Source organism: Gadus macrocephalus, chromosome 4 (assembly GCF_031168955.1).
Source record: "Gadus macrocephalus chromosome 4, ASM3116895v1".
NCBI classification, from domain to species: Eukaryota; Metazoa; Chordata; class Actinopteri; order Gadiformes; family Gadidae; genus Gadus; species Gadus macrocephalus.
In genome coordinates, this window is record NC_082385.1 from 21467038 (window position 1) to 21479797 (window position 12760).

At 44.1% G+C, this 12760-nt stretch overlaps 1 protein-coding gene and 1 long non-coding RNA gene across 9 annotated transcripts in view; one reads left to right on the plus strand and one right to left on the minus strand.

Moving 5' to 3' along the window:
* The window catches only part of cfap221 (cilia and flagella associated protein 221), a 77469-nt gene that overhangs the window by 17588 nt on the left and 47121 nt on the right, over window positions 1-12760 (minus strand). The window lies entirely within an intron of this gene.
* Window positions 7080-7835, plus strand: LOC132455157 (uncharacterized). Its single transcript, XR_009525103.1, has 2 exons — window positions 7080-7467; window positions 7508-7835. It is a non-coding gene; the product is annotated as an uncharacterized LOC132455157 (long non-coding RNA).

Below are 12760 nucleotides of genomic sequence, written 5' to 3' on the forward strand. Positions count from 1 at the left end.
GAAAATTACGTAGGTCTCCCATAATCATTCAGGTAATCAATATATACGTGCGTGCCTGTTCCAGCTATTGCAATGATATGTGTGTTATATATCCGTGTTCAACGCCATTCATGTCAAGTAAAGGACAAATCTCAGACTTTGGAAGTTAATGGAGTTAATTCGGAATTTAATTTAATTCGGAAGTTAATGGAGCCGTGCACTTCAAAATAGGATCATAGCAAGGAGCCGTTTGTTTCAGTACAGCTCCTTTCAGCTGCGTACCCAACGTAAACTGCTAATAAAACGCTTGAGGAGGCGTTTTGAAAAGAAAAAACTTAAATTTTTTTAGAACAGGGTAGAAATATAATTATGAGCCTTTGATTGATATCCAGACATTTCTTGCGGAGACACAATCCTGTTCCCCACTTGTATTGGAGTGGACGGCGATATCTACTTCTGGGCCGCATGAAATGACGGACCCCCGTCCACTCCCAGCTAAACAGCTGCAATACCAGGCTTGGCCTCTGAGCACGGGTGGATTGCGGAAGTATATGCCTGTCCTGGGGGCGAGTTTATTTTTTGCAGGGTGGTAGCGGGAAGCTCGTGAATATTCATGAGGGAACTCATCCCTCATTGGCTGGGACTTGGCTCGCTGGGACTTTGTCAGAGGGCTTGTGAAAACAGAGGGCTCGTGAAAATCACGAACGCAAATAAATGAAACGTTGTTATAAATCAACACAAATCATTGTATCAATAGTGTGACACATGTTATACAGTAGTTGTTTTTAGCATTACGAGCTAACGTTTGTTTTGGCACTTACAGAAAGGTAGCTATAGAGTTGCCGTGTAGTAGGCCTAGGTGGATTGATAGGTGAAAATCAATATTAAAATTCATGTAGCCCTACGCGAAAATATTCTATGGATAGGTCTACAGATTTTATGGCCCTTCTTTCTATAATGTAATTGGTTGTGGGGTGTGGCAGAACCACTATGAACGAATATCAGAAATCATACGGTTTATTCTTATCCATCTACACCTCCAGCAGCTCCATCTCCTCAAAGTTGACATGGGTCTGGCAAATGTTGCAAGCTTTAATAAATCCTGCCATTATGCTCACCACTTCTAGAAACGGAACAGAATGGAATCTTAATGGAAATATCAAGACATGGATGGACAAACAATTAGAAAAAGGCTTTTAGACGAGTGAGCTAACGTTTGTACTTACAGAAAGGTAGCTATTGAGTTGCCGTGTAGTAGGTGGGTATCATGTGTCACATTATTGCTAAAATGATTCGTGTTGATTTATAACAACGTTTAATTCATTTGCCGATGCGCTATACATAACGTTATAAAATATAATAAATACAAAAAGGATTTACTACAGTAGCCCCTGCGACACATAACAGTTTCACAGGGGCTTTTAGACGAGTGAGCTAACGTTTGTGCTTACAGAAAGGTAGCTATAGAGTTGTATAATAAACACAAAAAGGATTTACTGCAGTAGCCCTTGCGACACATAACAGTTTCACAGGGGATTTTAGACGAGTGAGCTAACGTTTGTGCTTACAGAAAGGTAGCTATAGAGTTGCCGTGTAGTAGGTGGGTATCATGCGTCACATTATTCGTTTTGATTTATAACAACGTTTAATTCATTTGCGTTCGTGATTTTCACACAAGCCCTCTGACAAAGTCCCAGCGAGCCAAGTCCCAGCATACAAGTCCCAGCCAATCAGGGATGAGCTTCCCGCTACCACCCTGCAAAAAAAAAAATCGCGTCCTGGGGGCCTGGTTCTACGCATAGCTGTAGTACGGTCAAGTAGTAGACACTGAACATAAATAGTATGTACTAAGTATTCGGATTCAGCCCAGGTCTTACTGAAGGCATTTAATGGTCAAAATAGTATTAATAAATATTCGAATATTAATATTAATAAACAAACAAACTTTGAATATGATTTTTAGGCAAAAGTCAAAGCCCTAACATACAGTAGTACCCTATATACAGGAGTACCCTACACACACACGTGTACCCTACATACAGAAGTACCCTACCTAAACCAGTACCCTACATGCAGAAGTATCCTAAATAAAGTGGTATCCTACATAGAGGTTACCCTACGCACACTAATACCCTTCATACAGTAGTACCCTAATTACAGCAGTACCCAACATATACTAGTACCCTACACACAGTAGTACCCTACATATAATATAGTAGTACCCTACACACACTAGTACCAGGGCTCTGCAGTGCGCCCATTTCACTCGCATTTGCGAGTGAATATTTCGGCGTGCGAACAAGAAAAACAAAACCGGAGCACGCGTGCGAGTGACTTCTCCTAATGCTAAGTAAGGCGTTAATACAGTAACCAAACTACTTTTTCATGTAAAAAGTAAAGTTACTCACAACAACTGGAAATATGGTGACGAAACATAGTTCCTTTTTCAATTCGGCGCAACGTTTCTTTTCCCAGGGACCGATTTGACAGCGATACTGCCTTCTCAGGCAGCACGCAGGCAAGCAGCAAGCACGCAGCAAGCGCGCCTGCGTGCTTGCGCAATAGTGCCTCCACAAGCCCTCATTCCACACCGTACGAGACAGACGCCGGTAGCGTGAAGCTGTCTCTGCATATCAGACATGGCCAGTCCTTACGACAAAATGCAAGCGGTGGAACGAGATAACAAACGCCGTCACCGTTTACCTGTGTAAGGACATGGTTCCCTTTCAAAATGTCGATAGAAAGGGCTTTAAAGAGATGGCAATTTTGCTGCTTACCAGTATTTTACCTCTTCAGAAGCATTGATATCGAAATTAGAAGATAAAATTAACATAAGTACCGTGATATAATACCGTTACCGTCTATGCCTCAAATTATACCGTGATATACATTTTATTCCATACCGTACAGCCCTAATTTGAAGGAACTATCTTATGTTATACTCGAGGGAAGTCAATCTTTTTGGAGCAAAAACAACAGCTATTTGTTTGCTTGATTCAACTAACGTTAGCTACTGCTTTTTTGATGCGATATAATCTACAATAATATTGTATTTTTAGGACCGAGTCAACGCCGAGTAGGCCTACTGCACGAACGTAGACCTTGCATAAAGTTAGTAAATTCGAACAACATAGGGCTATTTAGATAAATAATCTGGCAATGGTGGTGTCCTAGGCTTATACACCAACAGCAAATTTCTGTATAATATTGCGTTATTTCTGGAAGAAAGTGGTCCAATCCTTTGTCGCTTTTAACTCACTTTATTTGTTAAAGTAGGCATGTTTCGGTATGGTAACTATGAAGCTTAAAGGTCCCATGACATGCTATTTTATGTATTCTTTAATATAGGTATTAGTGGGCAACTAACACAGTATTCAAAGACGTTCCCGAAATTCAGCCGTGGTGCAGAGTTACAGCCACTCCGAGCCAGTCGCACATTGAGCTTCCCCCAAATGCGCTGTTTTGGTGTCTGTAGCTATAATGCAAATGCAGGCATGCAAACTGGCTCGGGGTGAAAAAGGTGAGAATGATGCGTGAGCTGAGAAAAACACAGACCCACTATAGGGTTCCAGGTTTATAATCCGGGGAGTTTTCTTTTACATTTTTTATTACTTTTTTAATGTATTAGGGTTCGTCACAAGCTAAAAAAAATTACAGGACTGCGCACAATTACGAACAAAGCATTAATGTATTATGCGCAAGGGCAGCCCCAATAGGTACATAACTAAATACAAAAATTAAGAAAGAATATTGAGAAGAATAACAAGAGGTGGGAGGACAGGGCAATAGGAGTATGCCATTATTTATTTTTCTTCTTGGCCTGGACCAGTGTCTCAAGGGCCCGCTTTCCTCTCGGCTATATCGACTAGTATGTATCAACACAACTGGTGACCCGCTGAAAAATTCTCTTTTGGTGCGTTTCCACCGGAGGGTGCGTTCGGTTCGCAAAGTTGCGGCACGGTTTGCGTTTCCACCGCCAAAAGTGGGCGTGACATGGGGATAAAAACAAGCCGCGAGGTATAATTCTAGACAATGGACGAGTCGCGTAAAGCGTTAGCTTGGGCGAACAAGGAGGTGGAGCATGGACCTATTAAAGAAGGCAATACTTTATTAAAGCATGCAATTGTGATGTAGAACAAAATAAAAACAAAACAAAGTGCTTGCATGACATTGAAGCCTACAGCGATCGTTACTTAACTTGTGTGGTGGTGCCTTATCATTTGTTTACCCTCGCGTTGCCATGGCAACGTGATTGCACTCTCATTGGCTGAACGATGAGAACGTTTTAGATAATAGAGTGGCGAAGTCACGCCCCTTCCGGTAGGGCTCATGGGACCTATGAGATCGAAAAATATGAATGGGTGTCAATGGAGAGAAAATAATAATTTTCTGGTCCCGGTCTTTATATGCCCTGGATTACACATATGTTGTTTGTGGATTTAAATGATAATTTTTCATGCAAAGAAAACTAAAAATGTTCGTGAAGAAGTTTGATAATTTTAGGTTTAATGTGAGGCCGCTTTGTGAACTACAGCTCTTCGCTGCTCTCGACGCATATGATATACGTCACCACACCCGCCCTTGGAACTCGGCACAGAGATGGCGATCTCTCTGCCCCACTTCACCGCTTTTTCCAAGGGGAGGATAAAAGCATCGAAAGAGGTGAAAACCATTATAAGTCGGGGCACGTGCTGAGTTTCAGTTATGCCGATGGGAAGATTGTCGGCCTTGTCCACGCCAGTCGCAGGGAGCGTGACGTCACATACGAGCCGTGTAGTCTTTCTCGTTGTGTTTTCTCTACAACCTTTATCTGAACAATTGCACAATAAACGGTCGAACTCTTTGCATTAAAAATTATCCTTTAAATCCACAAACAACATGTGTAATCCAGGGCATATAAAGACCGGGACCAGAAAATAATTATTTTCTCTCCATTGACACCCATTCATATTTTTTCGATCTCATAGGTCCCATGAGCCCTACCGGAAGGGGTGTGACTTCGCCACTCTATATAAGGTCGCGGCGAGACGAAGCTCTGTTCGTTTGTATATTTTATTCACGTGACCATATTTTTGTTATGTTTGTTTTGGGAATCAGTTCTCGTCGTTCACCTTCGGGATGTTTACATAGCTGCCGCGGCGATCGACATCCGGCCTACCATGAGGGTACTGTTGGCGGTGGAAACGAGGCATTTAAAGGCTCCGCTGGGCTCACGCTTGGCCGTTTCAGATGGTAGGCGACTTTCCGCTCGCGCTGTCGGCTGGCCGCGCGGCTTCACGAGCGAGCGCATGCATTCGACGAGCACTGAAGCGACAGTTCCACGGGAGTGCGCCCACTTGTCGTGCCGCCTGACAGAATGCTGCGCCTTCTCTCTGTCCACTCGCCTCTCCATTGAGAATGCATTAGCAGGCGCTACAAGGACTCCATGGCTGGCCATCAGACCCCCCCCCCCCCCCCCCCCAAATGTTTTCTCAACGGATCTCCACGAATCACACAAGTGGTCAATTTTGTCTTCAAAACGGCGAATTTCGCCGAAAGGTGACTAGTTTGCATGCCTGCAAATGAGGAGGAGCGAGGCGGGTCAAGGAGGAGGGTGGGGGTGTGGCCCTGAGCAGCTTGCAGCCACGGTACCATGCGCTCTGTTTACAGTGGATGTATCGCAATGGCGAGGTGCACACAGCCTTTAGCCGTGTTCTGTAAATATTCTAGAACACACGGGAGTCCTGGAGCTCTATATCTAAATATTATCATATAGCCTACATAGATATCTATATCATATAATATATATTATGTCGGCCAAAAGCTGTGTGAGCCGATATTATGAATCTCAAACGACCGCGTTGGGTTCTCCGACGTTCCTGGTTCTTCAACGTCCTCATCAATGTGAAGTAGACTGAACCGCGACAAGGAGGAGAAAGGGATCGTTGCCGGGCAGCGCTTAGGCACCTCCGCCTCCGGCGGTGGTCCCTCAGCGGGTCTCAAGCTGGAGACATTCGCCGCCAACAATCCCTTTCTCCTCCATGTCGTGGTTCATGTTCTTGAGGGAGTCAAAGCCAAAGTTCCTTCCCCCCAATTCATTCTCAACCTTGGCTGAGATAACCCCCAATACGAGTCTCGTTGTAGAAATACCAGAGACGAGAGTCCGACAGAACGGTTATCCAAATAACAAGGAAGTGTACAACACTTGCGTTACAGTCCTGGAGCTCTATATCTAAATAATATCATATAATACATAGAAATCTATCTAATTTAATACATATTATCACGGCCAAAAGCTGTGTGCGCCTCCAGACGATATAATGAATCACAAACGACTTTGTTGGGTTCTGCGACGTCTCTGGTTCTTCCACTTTCACATCAACCTGAAGTCGACTGAACCGCGCGCTGCCTGCTGCCGGCTGCCCGCTGCCGGGCGATGGTGCCTCGCGGCAACCGGCGGCATGACGCAGTTCATGTACTTCAGCCGGTCAAAGCCAAAGTTCCTTTCCCCCAATTCCTTCTCAACCATGGCTGAGATAACCCCCAATACGAGTCTCGTTGTAGAAATACCAGAGACGAGAGTCCGACGTGTTATGCACCATAACGCCAAAAGCAGAACGGTTATCCAAATAATAAGGAAGTGTACAACACTTGCGTTACAGTCCTGGAGCTCTATATCTAAATAATATCATATAATACAGAGAAATCTCTATCATTTGATACATATTATCGCGGCCAAAAGCTGTGTGCGCCTCCAGACGATATTATGAATCACAAACGACTTTGTCGGGTTCTGCGACGTCTCTGGTTCTTCCACTTTCACATCAACCTGAAGTCGACTGAACCGGGTGCTGCCTGCTGCCGGGCGATGGTGCCTCGCGGCAACCGGCGGCATGTCGCAGTTCATGTACTTCAGCCAGTCAAAGCCAAAGTTCCTTTCCCCCAATTCCTTCTCAACCATGGCTCAGATAACCCCCACAACAGTCTCGTTGTGGAAATACAAGACACGTCAAAGAACCGACAAGAAACACTTGCGTTACAGTGTGTGTATTCACTAGTGGTGAAACGGATCAGTGTGTCCACGGTTCGGTTCAGATAACCGTTTTGGGCCTCGGTTTGGGGAAAAACACAAAAATGAATGAGACCCACAGGCTATTTGCAATGTGTTAATTGGCTGCAATCAGACAACTTGCAAGGCTTTTTTGTGCAATAAATGTTCCCCTAAATGCATTTGAAAACATGCTGCACTGAGTGTAACATGTAAGGGATAACGGCCGACGAGGCTTAGAACTCTGGCGACAAGCGCAGCATGAAGCCAGAGTTGCCTCTACCTGTCCATTATTTCCATCGAACCGGTCGACCTCGAAGGCCGTTATCCCGCTTATCACCCGTTTGTATTTATCTCCCGTATATTTAGAATATAATTGTATCAATTACTTTCTTTAAATTTAGGAATCGTGCGCTTGAACTTCAGAAAACAACCTATTACAGCTACCGTTACACTGGAGAGTTACAGTAAAATAGCCCAGTTTGTTTTGAACTCTGACAGGCTGAAGGGAGGGGCGGGAAAAGTCTCATTGGCTCGGGCAGCACTGGAGAGAAAGCATTCCGCTGGGTCCTAAACACCCTTTTGTATCGGACGTAGGCTACAGTAGGCAAAATACGCTACATAAGGCAATGCCTTCATGAAACCGAAATCCGCGGATCTCCAGAATGCTCCGAACTGTGGTAAACGAACCGAACGGATTCGGATACAATTCGAATCCGCTGCAGGCCTAGTATTCACACACACACACACACACACACACACACACACACACACACACACACACACACACACACACACACACACACACACACACACACACACACACACACACGTGGCGCTCGCACGGTCGAGTCTCATTGGCGGGCCAACGTCTCTGGGCGGGCCAGGCAGAGTAAGGGGAGGAGCTGAGATTCCTGATGTCGTCATGAATACAGACATTCCAAATCAGCGCACTTGAGCCTCCGTTTTTTCAAAGGCGAGCAGAACAGCTCGTGCTCGTTTTACACCAAACGCAAGTTTTAGCCATTGGGGGACCATAGGCAGGCTAGGGGAACTCATATTTATGTTAGAAAACCTCATAAAGTGAGATTTTCATGTCATGGGACCTTTAAGGGAGGGAATTGTATCTAACGCGTGTGAGGGATAATATCGTGAGCTTCAAGCCCCGGGCATAAGCCCGGTTCTCTCCGTGGTTACCTATTGATCTCTGTCCTCTCCGCTATTGCCCGTCAAGTGGGCGTGGCCTATGTGAAGTAGGCGTGGCCTATGTGACGTATTAGCCTCGGCTTCCTCACTTGTCTGAGGTGCTACCTTCTGTGGATGGAGTAGCTATTGCAGCCTTCAGTAAGGTCCTGCTCCCCTTGTGGCTATGTACAGTATTTACGGCTTATATGTTCGGTCCTGCTTATGTGCTTAAAATACGTAACAATAATAAAGGGCTACATTTTCCAAGTCTGTCATTTGAAATTTGTATTGTGTGCTACCACATCCGTAATGAATATTTACGCTAAATCCCGCCCAGGGTAGCACAGAATTCGAGTAGCCGTATATCCGATCAGCCATATATCCAAAAACTACGCATTGTGGAGATTTAGTTAAAAAACTATGCATTGTGGAGCTTTAGTTAACAAACTACGCTTTGATGAGCATCAACTCTGCGGGACAAGCCAAGACGGCGAGAGTTACAACTGCTTTTGAATACAGTGGAGCCGTGAGTAAACCAAGCGCTGGTGATTCATGAATGGAGCGCTGGTGGTTCGAATAAAAACTAAAAACAAAAGGATCTCTCTGTCAAACAATGGAATAAATGCCTGCATTGTTGTTTGATAAAATGAAGAACTATGATGCCCATGCTTTTGGAATTTTGGTATATTTGGCACGGGGAAACATTTTTTGCATAATGAAATCAATAAAAAGGAAACAATTGTTGAACGGATATTTGGATTAAAAAAATTAAGTAAATCAGTTCCTTAACGAATGACTTCAATTAAACTTATAACCGAATAATCCAACAAGTCCGCAAAATTTTACGACCGTATAGGTCGTTTGCACACACACACACACACACACACACACACACACACACACACACACACACGCACACACACACACACAATGCATTTCGCTGCTAAAACAACAACTTGGGCTGCTTCTAGGAGATTTTGGGTGGATTTTGAACGGTATGTGGGCAGGACGTTTTTTGCAGGCAGGACCTGCGCTGTTGCCCGAGGTGCAGAAATGCTCCGGAACAGATCTGGATCCACCATGGCCAAAATAATTGTCATGAATAGCATGAATAGATTCATGCATTATCATTCAACTTGAACATGTGTTTTTACAGTATAGAGTGGTGAAGGGATGACGTATGTTGGCCAACCCGGAAGTGAGCGTCGACCTGGAAACCACTGTGTTTCCCTTGACAAAAAGCCAACGGGTTTTTCCATTGGATTTTGGATTATAGCAGAAAAATTAGCATCTTTGAAGCACCTCCACAAAAACTGAAAATAAATAAAAATAAATGTGCTCCAAAGAACGAAATGTAAACCAATGCATTCTGAATGGGAGTGTTTCTCCGATTTTTCCATGCTACACAGAACGAAATGTAAACCCATGCAAATAAAGACTTCATGGTCATAATAATTTAAATATCATTAATCACCTGAGGGTGGTATTCTATTTTTTTCAACGGGGCTGCATCCAGTCACTCGACCGTCATGGTTGCTATGGTGGTTGCTATCGACCGCCCCCTCATACTCATGGCTCTAAAAACCACGCGGCAAAGGAGCTGCCGTAAATTGTGTTGTTTTTGTCGTAGGGTCCGATGGTTAAAAAATCGAATGAAAAAAATAGACAGATATTCCAATGTATCCTTAAAAGGCAGCTTGGATGTTTTTATTTTCTGCTGTTTAGACTTCTTCTATAACCTATTTTTGAAAGCAAAACACCAAGCTCATTGATTTAACGAGGCAGGGTTATTTGAAACAATTTATTAAATAAATATTTGTGAGAGGTCATTCCTTCTCCTGAGTTTGCTTCCTATTTATGTCTAGTATACACCCCTACTGTCCACAAGCATCCCCCCCCCCTCCCCATATGGATTCAGAGAATTGTTGCCACGTCCCAGTGGTGGAGGTATCATATATGAAAGAGGGCATTCAATTATAGCCTACTACAATGATCAATTAGGAGGCTGAAGCCCTAAAGGAAATGATGCAATAGGTGACTGAGTCGACAACATTTAAGTAAGCTCTACCTTGGGGTCTCTTATATATCAGGGGGTCTGAAAGGACGCATACGCTTCAACCTGTGGCTCCAGCCCGACAGGAAATGACTCAGCAAGTGCTCCATCTCTTTGCACCTCACCCAGCGGCCCGCTTGCAAGATTTTGGCCTGAAGTTCTTCCCAGACCTACACGCCATCCAACATGCATATCTGAGAATCAGCCCTCTCTTTAATAATGACAAAAAGTTATTAGAGAAATACACGGTGCCGGCTCCTTTTGACCTCTTGACCCCAGACTTCAAAAACGTGGCCACGGGCCAGCTGTGTCTACACACCTTAAGCCACAAATGTACACCTCCATCTCACAAAAAATGAGGACTAGAAACTAACCTCTGTCTTATGTACATTTACTGTACTGTTGGAGGTCACGCCCCTTTTCTGGCCTTTTCGAGATAGCTAGGGATGCTAAAATGTTTACACACATTTCCCGGGGCCCCGAGAAAGACATACCCGAGATTTGGACTTCTAGCCCTTAGAGAAAAAAAGTTTTCCCAAATGGACTGTCATTTGGACAAAGCCCCTCAGAAGTGTTGCCTGCAAGACCTAATGGTTCAGAATGTGGTGGAAAAACTGTATTTGAGATAGGAAGGTCCTACCGCCCTGAAATTTGAATACCTTATTCTAGGGCCTAACTGGGACCCCCGCACCGAAACTTGGCCCGGTCGGACCCCGAGGGCAGGAAGGGGGGGTCCTCCCTGCCTGAAACTTGGCCCAGTCGGACCCCGAGTTCAGGAAGGGGGGGCCTGGACTTTCATAATCTTCGCTCGGTGAATGTAAAGGATGTTTGGTCGGATGTTATGACGAAGAATCATAATGTGAATGGGAATATTCTATAAATGTCTTGATATCATCTTTCGTCTCAACACTTCTGCTGCAGCATCTTAAAGTCTCACTCCGAGAACCTTAAAATATGAATCAATCCATTAGAAGTATGAAAATATCTTCCCGGGGGCGTAACGGAGCAAACAAGGTGTCCTTTGACATCTACGTTTCGAGGCGATTGCAACAGTGTCACACATGATCATATTTGAATATGTTTCGGGGTAGTAATTAGCTGTTGATTTTGGAGGCCTTTATCAATAATGACCAGCTATAGATTTGCTTCCCGATGGAGATTTTTGACAAATTACATGTTATTTAGCATCTATACGTTAAGCGTCCAATGAGATCAAGCTCGCCCTCTTGCTACACCGAGATCATGTCCTAGACCTAGGTGTACCATGTAAAATACATGTTACCATGTGTCATGCTCGGTGTCATTGGACTCAGCTCAACGTGTAGATGCTAAATAACATGTAATTTGTCACAAATTTCTATCGGGAAGCAAATCGATAGCTGCTCATTATTGATTAAGGCCTCCAATTTCGACAGCTAATTACTACCATTAAACATGTTCGAATATACTCATGTGTGGCACCGTTGCAATCGCCTGGAAGCGTAGATGTTAAAGGACACCTTGTTCGCCCTCTTATGCCACCGGGAAGATATTTACATGCTTCTGATTGACTAATGAATTGATGCAGCTATTCCCCCAGAAGTCAGGGGTCAAAAGGTCAAAAGGAGCCGGCACCACGCCGCTTATGAGACAAAAGTTAATGTGTATTTCTCTCATAACTTTTTGTCATTATTAAAGAGAGGCCTGATTCTCAGATATGCAGGTTGGATGGCTACGATGTAGGTCTGGGAAGAACTTCAGGCCAAAATCTTGCAAGCGAGCCACTGGGTGCAGGTGCAACGAGATGGAGCACTTGCTGAGTCATTTCCTGTAGGGCTGGAACCACAGGTTGAAGCGTATGCGTCCTTTGAGACCCCCTTTGATATATAAGAGACCTCAAAGTACAGCTTACTTAAATGTTGTCGACCTGCAGTCACCTATTGCATCACTTCCTTTAGGGCTTCGGCCTCCTAATTGATCATTGTAGTATAATTGAATGCCCTCTTTCATATATATGATACCTCCACCACATACCTGGCAACAATTCTCCAAATCCATATGGGGAGGGGGGGGGGGGGGTGATGCTTGTGGACAGTAGGGTTGTACACTAGACATAAATAGGAAGCAAACTCAGGAGAAGGAATGACCTCTCACAAATATATATTTAATAAATTGTTTCAAATAACCCTGCCTCGTTAAATCATTGAGTTTGGTGTTTTGCTTTCAAAAATAGGTTATAGAAGAAGTCTAAACTGCAGAAAATAAAAACATCCAAGCTGCCTTTTAAGGATACCTTGGAATATCTGTCTATTTTTTAACCATCGGACCCTAGTTTACAACAAAAACAACACAATGGACGGCAGCTCCTTTGCCGCGTGGTTTTTAGAGCCATGTAAGGATTAGAGGGGCTGGTCGATAGCAACCACCATAGCAACCATGACGGTCAAGTGACTGGATGCAGCCCCGTTGAAAAAAATAGAATACCACCCTACACACTGAGGAGAATAATGATATTTAAATTATTATGACCATGCAGT